This window comes from Rhamphochromis longiceps, linkage group LG10, assembly GCF_057381845.1.
Source record: "Rhamphochromis longiceps isolate RC_006_pf linkage group LG10, R_longiceps_female_GT1.1, whole genome shotgun sequence".
Lineage (NCBI taxonomy): Eukaryota > Metazoa > Chordata > Actinopteri > Cichliformes > Cichlidae > Rhamphochromis > Rhamphochromis longiceps.
The window spans coordinates 11,076,871-11,084,957 of NC_140566.1; the positions used below are offsets into that span (position 1 = coordinate 11,076,871).

Below are 8,087 nucleotides of genomic sequence, written 5' to 3' on the forward strand. Positions count from 1 at the left end.
ATTTTAGCACAAGTCACTAAAGTACTATGTCCCCAGTCATGCTTGCTCGACTTCAGTTACAAATATAACTTAAAAAAAAAAAAAGAAATCTAGATTTTTCATCATTTCTGGATTGTCTTATTTCTAATGTTCCTCATCAAATGTTCTTTTTTATTATTAATGCATGTTTAATACTTAAAATCTTTAAAAAATGTTGTGTCCCTGAATCAACTGTCACCCCTGTTACTCTGATAAGAATTCCATAGAACACATCACCTGATTATTCTTTTAGTCACATGACACTCCCGGATGTAACATATTTTGGAGGGAAAACTTTCAAGAAGAAGACGAGTAAGTACCACTCTTTAATCAACCCTTTTTTCAATGTTTTAGCAAGATTTTGTAATGTGGCAAAGCATAACACGTCCAACCTGTTACGCTTATTAATAGTGGAAACAATTTTTTTTGTAATTTTTATAATATGGCTAATAAACATGTTAAAAATGGTTCTTAGTGGTCACCATGTACTAGCTTGTTGTTCATCATACTAGTAGTAATGGCTAAGTTTAGCATAAAATCTCCCCCCTGATACCGTCACCCCTGTTATTGCTATGCACTGTAACAGGGGGGACACATGGTAACAGGGGGGACGTAAGATGATAGAAGTTTAGTGTTTAGGGTTATTTATACAAGTGTGTATTGGTAATTATTATTAACCTGTATATAAATACTTTTAGAAGATTTTGAATAGTATACATTTTTCAGGGAATGGCACCAATGTCTGCTGCGGAGAAGCAGCGGCGCTACCGAGCACGTCGTGATGCTGACCCTGAGAGAAGACAGATATATCTCAATAAAGAGAAAGAGAAGTGGAGAAAGGACAGAGAGGAAGGGGAAAAAAAAGAAAGTGGCAGATCTCAGTGAACGACAGAAGAGAGCACAGAGAAAGCAGTGGCGAGAAAGGAAAAGAAAGCAGAGGGCTAGTGCCAAAGGCAGGACAGAATTTGAGGCTATGAATACTCCTCCCCTAAGTCCAGAATATTCCCTAGAGCCAGAAAATGCCCCGCAACCAGGACCCTCAAGGTTAGAAGAAGAGTTGACAGTTCAATGCTTTGCTGATTAGGTAGATTTTGTATTTGAATGATAAAACGTGATTTTGCCCTAAAAAAGAGAGAGAGAGAGAGAGAGAGAGAGAGAGAGAGAGAGAGAGAGAGAGAGTGTGTGAGTCTACCTGCCTAATACATTATAAACATATAATATCCAACGTCTATCTTATACTGTATCTAAACATTTATCTAAACATATATATATAATAATTGTGACAATATTTCCTGTGTTGTAGGCAATACATTGTTGGACGAAGGAATATTAGACAGGGAAGAAGGAGACTCAAGAATGAAATTAAAGAGCTAAAGGCCTTGTTGGAAAAGGAAAAGAGAAAAAAAGAAAAATACAAGAAGAGGTGCCAGCGTTTGGGTGGGGAAAAAAAATCCCCACGTTCTAAAGTGGATGCACTGCTGCGTCATGAAACAGTTAGCAACACAATTAGGAAAAGACTATTACTGCAGGAATCAATCATTGAGGAAATCAGGAATAAATACAAAAACACCAAAAAGGAACGAGAGAGGCAAATTATTGCAAAAACGACAATAGGAAAAATTATAAAGAAATACAGGCTACAGAGGGCTGCACAGACAGCTCTAGGCTTTTCAAAAAAGCGTGGTCAAAGACAAGATGGAGGGCTCATAACCTTTGAAAGAAAGGAAAGCAATAGATTACCAGTTGATTGCAAGCAGAAAATAAAGGCCTTCTTCTTAAGAGATGACGTCAGTCGGATGACAACAGGACGAAAGCAAACTAACTCAAAAGAAAATAAAAAAACAGAAACGTTTGCCAACTGATTCACTGAAGAATCTGCACCATAAGTTTCTTTCAGAAACTGAGCATCAGGTCTCATATTCTTGTTTCTGCACCTTAAGACCATTTTGGGTTGTGGTGCCCACAGAAGCTGATCGTGAAACCTGTCAGTGCAGGACACATGAGAACTTACAGTTCATGGCCAATGCCCTGTATGTCCAAGGTCTGTCAGCAACAAAACACATTGAAGAGATGGTAGATGCAACAATGTGTGATGCTAAATCCAAAGTCTGTGCATACGGTGAGTGCAAAGACTGTTTCAGTACAACACACACACTCTTGAGACCTCCTAACAACACAGAGATAGCCTTTACCAAGTGGTCTCTAGACGAGAATGAAAAATTAAATGATGGAGAGGTATCTGGTAAAAAGTCAACAATTACAGTGAAGACAACTGTCATGACAACAGAGGATGCACTTGCAGGGGAATTTCATGACGGACTACTCAGATTTAGGCGGCACGTCTTTAATATCCGATGGCAGTATAGGGCCTACAGACAACTGAGAGAAAATCTGAGAAACGATGAATGTCTGCTACATGTAGATTTTTGAAGTTTCTTTAAGGTGGTATTTTTTGTCACTGATGTTATGTCCACCCTGTTACCTCCTGTCCACCCTGTTTCTCCTCTGTCCACCCTGTTACCTGTGTGTTTCTTTTGTTAATTAAATCAAATCAACAAACATAATGCATGTCTCTTTGGTTATTGGGAGGGAATGAATCAGCAAAATTAAGTTACTTAAAAATGGAGCCAATTTTTTTTAATATTCCCTTTGAATCTAAAAACAATCTTTTGAAATTACACTGTCTTAAAACTGAACCTGTCTTCTTTCAATATAATGCTTGTTTAAAATACTTCCTTGAAATTTCCTTGCAGATTTTAAAAAGGGACATTGTAGCTTTTAGAAAATGTAAATATTACTATAACTGTGCATTCAAAACAGTTATTAATAGAAAATTGAATGTCCTGTAACAGGGTGGACATTTGGCACGTCATGGTAAAGACTTTGATTTTAAAAAATATTATAATATAATATCCTTAGCTGGACCAATACTGTCACGGCTGCCGAGGCGAGCCGTGTGGATTTAGAAGGAGGACCCAAGATGCAGGCAGTGGATGAGATACCGGTGGTTTTATTTACAGAGGTGTAGTGGCAAACAAACAGTGGGGCATAACAAACAACTAAAGACACCTAAACTGGGAGAACTAAAATAACAGACCTGGGAGCATATGACAACGGATGATGAATAGCAGAGAGACGCAGACGAGGAACAGGACTCCGTGGAACACAGGGTAACAGACTGACACAGAGTTACACAGACTGACACGGAGGAACACAGACGAACCGGCAACAGGCAGGAGAACACACAGGGCTTAAATACACACACCAGTAATCAGGGGATGAGAGACAGGAGGGCAACACAGCTGGGAGGAATCTGGGCTGACGGGACAGGGGAAACGTAAACTGATCACACTCGCATATGACGCGGACCTTCACAATAAAACAGGAAACTCAGATACATGGAACCAGACAAGACATTGAACTAAACAGACAGATTCAGATGCAGACTCAGAGGCAGATCGAAAATATAACACACAGAACTCAAACAATAATAATCATCATCATCATAAACTAGAAAATGATAACTAAAAGCGCTGGGTCACCGACCCAGGACCATGACAAATACATTTTTCTTATAGGTTGAAAATCCCTCTTTTAGATGAAATGTTAAAATAATTCAAAATTTTGTATTTTTTGATGAAGAGTGATCACACTGAAATGGCACCGAATAGTAGGAATGACCCAAAAATGTCCATGTCCATGATGTAGACTGCATCACCATTTTCAGCTGATTTCAGTGGGAGTGCAGATCTCAGTTCTCCTGTTAATCCTACTCCTTAATGTTTACTTGCCAAGGTATTCAACCACTGTCTACTGTTTTTTTTTCTCAGAATTTCTTTCAACATGATTGAAAAGAATCACAAACACAGATTCTAGAATTCTTCTTACCTTGGAAATTAAACTGACATGAGTAGTATAAGTGTGAGTTGTGAGGAGCAAGGGTAGGACATGCTGGTTAGCATGCTGGCTTTAGTAGATATTTCTGAAACACAATGCATAAATGTGTCTGATATAATGCCATTAATCTTGCATACATATAGAGGAGCCTGAAGCACAGTACTGTTCAATTTGGCCTTATTCAAGGATTTATGAAATCTGCCCTCTGATCAATTGATGTATGGACAATGGAGAAAGTCAGAATTTATTTATTTTTTTTTGGGGGGGGGGTATGTGATTACTAGCAATGCTACCTCTTCCTGGCCAGTACAAAAACTACATTTCGGCTCTTGGGATACAACATGTCCCATAATGAGCCAAGCCACATGTTTGGAATGATTTTAAAACTGCTGCTTCTTTGCATTCCAGAAACAATTTTATTTATTTACTTACGACTAATATATATATATATATATATATATATATATATATATATATATATATATATATATATATATATATATATCTATCTCCTTTAACATCAGTATCTTAGTTCAGTTGAAACATCCTGTGCTAATATATAGCAATGCAAGACAAAAATAATCAGCCACTTCACAATATTTAGCTAGACCCTAATGTTGAATCATAGTTTAAGGTCAGTACGTGTAGTATAAAGCCACTAGATGGCCATTTTGTGAACAGTTTTGCTTTTATGTAAAAAAGTAAAAATAGCATTTTTTTTTCATAACACCTACATATTTAAATGAAATAAACCAAATACAGTTTACCAAAAATTAAATACAGAAAAACAAACAAAAAACAGTTTGTTCAACAAAGGTGTTGATAAAATGTGTTGCAGACAACCTCGAAATAGCGTGCATTTTATCCCACATACGCGAACCAGTAAACACGTATCTATGAGCAGGTTTTATTATTGTTGTGCGACTGTACCTCGGCATTTCTAATTTACTGATGTGCACTAAAATGCTGATGCTGGTTTGACTCTGATACAGACAAGAGACAGAAGAATAACCCTTAATGAGGGGCAACAAAGCATGAATTTCTTTCACGGCAGAACAAGTGTTGAAATCAGTTTGTTGAAAACTTGCAAAGTGTTGTCTGGAGAGGAATAAAACAGCACTCAGTGGGATAGGAAGACACACATGACTAGAAATGATGGGAACAGCTTAACCAGTTCACCTTTTATGTCATTTTCCCTTTCTGGTACACACTTGAGTTAACAGAGAATACAGTACCACTGTGCTGGGTTCTCATTCCAAGCACCATAAGCTGCACCAAGACTCTAGGTTTGCTCAAATATCCCTGCTCTCTAATGCTCTGGGTTCTTTCTCTTTCGGCTGTCTTGCATACAATTGTCTGGCATGAGCTTGTGTGCTAAGCACGACTGCCCACAATCAGCTCTAAACAAATGCTCATAGAAAGTCTGTGGGGGATTTGGCATGGTGAAAAGAAATATTTTAACAGTGTATATTAAATGTTGTGTTAAAACAATGGGAAGATTTCAAAAATCAAAAGTGTCTGATAGCATTTCTTGGAAGTGTCAGTACAGAAGTGTTTATTCACAGCGGAAGAAGAAGGACATTTGCTGATTTGCCAAGGAGATAATTAAATGCTAAAATTAGAAACGTGACATGTTCTTATCTTATCTTACGTAGGATTGAATTATGGCTTTCTGTTCTTCAAGTACAGGAAAAAAAATAGATCTCTGTAAGGGTACTGACTGATTATTACCAAAATAACTGCAAACAACATTATAATCAAGATATGTTGTTAATATAAATGCAGGACAGCACAAGCACATAAGCACAGAAATAGTTGATGAGGAGATAATTTTACTGAATGCTTATGGGCATCCCCTGATTTCCATTCTAAGAGTAGAGCCCCCATAGAAGTTCAAAAAATTGTAAACATTTAAAATCAATGACTCCAATTAAGTGATACTAAAAGGGTGAAAAGCACTTGTTTTATCTTAAAAGACCTTAAGTGTTTTACAAGCTCATATCATATTTTACTCACTGCAAAATCTTAATCAGAAACGCATGGCAATTTATAGAGACATAAAAAGTGAAATACTTAGGTAGCATGACATGGAATGATTAAAGGGGTGGAGATCAAAGCAGCAGCTACTGCATATAATATGAGTTGTTTTTTTTTTTCATGTATTATTCCAAAAATGTACAAGACTAGCGGATAAAAGATAAGTGCATTATTTAGGAATGAGTTATATTTAAAAACTCTCCTACTAACTGCTTAGAAAGATGATAGGATCGATGCGTTCTGCAAGAATCACTGACAACATATATTTTCACTTAAGTGTCACTAATAATTGACAACAACAAGGTCATGTGAAGAGGAACAACAACTGTCTTGAAAGTTTGTGTCTCAACAGATGTGGTCTGCGGACATAAGACTGCCAATGGATGAAAACTCACATGACATTCTACTCAAGTTATGTAGTTATTGTCGGTAATACAAATGATAGCAATATACATAAGGTAGCAGTGTCACTGCTGAACATTTTATAGTAGCCGTTTCTTTTTTCTTTTCTTTTATGATCCATCATTTTGAAATCCATGAGCCGAAGATAACTTTGATTGAGTTAAATAAATACAAGCAAACGAGTCTGTCTGCCTGCTTCCCTGTTCTCGTGATTGAGTGCCTGGAGGAAATCACTTCAAATTTAGCGCAAATGTTAATGTAGACACAAGGAACCAATTAGATTTTAGCGGTCAGTAGTCAAAGGTCATGGTGACAGTGACCTCACATCCAGGGAATTCTTTCCAAGTCTGGCACATGTCCCTTTGGATTAAATGTTGAAATGATTGGATTTGTGACTTAAAGGTCAAAGTCATGTTACCTCATGCCCGTTCCACTCGTGTGCATACGAAGACATTCAGGAAATTTCATTGATTCTGATACAAGCATTCCCTCGTACACAAGGAAAAACTTGTAAATTAGATTATGGTGACAATTTTCTAATTAGATTATTCATTAGAATCTGGTGGTTGAATGAGAAATGCTTTTCGTCATAAGTCAAGAATTCATTTGCTAATTAAGACTCAAAATATAGTAGGATAAGATGTTGAAGTCTTGCAGTTACTTAATGCCATGATTTAGGAACAAGAAGGAGAATTGTTACAAAGTATTACATTTAGCTAGATACTTAATTGGAGACAATGATCCTTGGTGCCAACCTTTTAAACTCCTTATATCATATTTGTATATAGCCATGCTAATATAAGGAATTGTGCTAATTTGCCCCTATAACCAGGATATTAATGAGTACAGCCAGATCTCCTCCTCTTCCGCAGCACTGTGTACACAACCACTAAGTTATTTAAGCACTGTATATAAAAATGGCTGTGATGACTAAAGTCAATTCCCCCCTTTTTTCATTGTTAAAGATAAACAGTAACAAAGATAGATGAACAAGTATTGCTGTTACTAAATCCTATTATGTAAATGTTATTACCTGTGATGTGCATTCTCTGCAAAACCTTAAACTGAATTTATTGAATTTTTTCTGTTGCATGACATAAAATAGATATCATACTTAAATGTCATGATGTGACAACAGCTTATATATTAAAGCCACTTGATTTAAATCTGAATGCCCTCACTTCAATTACAACTTGATTTTTTTGATTTAATATCCATTGTTATGCTATACAGGGCAACACTGAAAAAAGGGTAGATATCAAAAAAAAAAAAGCCAGAGACTTTAAACTCGAACACACAGTCTCATCAGAAAGCTGTTTTATAGCACTTGGGGTATTTTTTAACTTGGTAACAAAGTTAACAAATTTCTAACCTTTACCAATTTTGATCTTTTATTTATTAAACAATTTTGTTTTTTATCATTTCATATTTTTTGCCTAAAATCTGATAAAAGTTTTACCATGACATTAGGAATTCTTGGGGAAACGGTGTATAATGCCCTGAGCCCTTATAGTACTGGTAAACGCCAGTTTTGATAGTAGTAGCAGTAGTAGTAGCTGATAGAGTTAGAAGCATTTTGACACTGATAAACTAAAAATGGGAGTTTCTGTTATCTAGTTAATTATAAAGGGAAAGTCAGCCATGATGACATGTTGCCATCATATAAAACTTTAATACTCACACATGTGAAGACCGATGTATTTGTCATAAGAATTCATAAATGTTGTACTGCA

At 36.3% G+C, this 8,087-nt stretch overlaps 1 pseudogene; it reads left to right on the top strand.

Moving 5' to 3' along the window:
• Positions 1-314: 314 nt before the first annotated feature.
• LOC146660336 (uncharacterized) lies at positions 315-2,448 on the top strand (annotated as a pseudogene).
• The last annotated feature ends 5,639 nt before the right edge of the window (positions 2,449-8,087 follow it).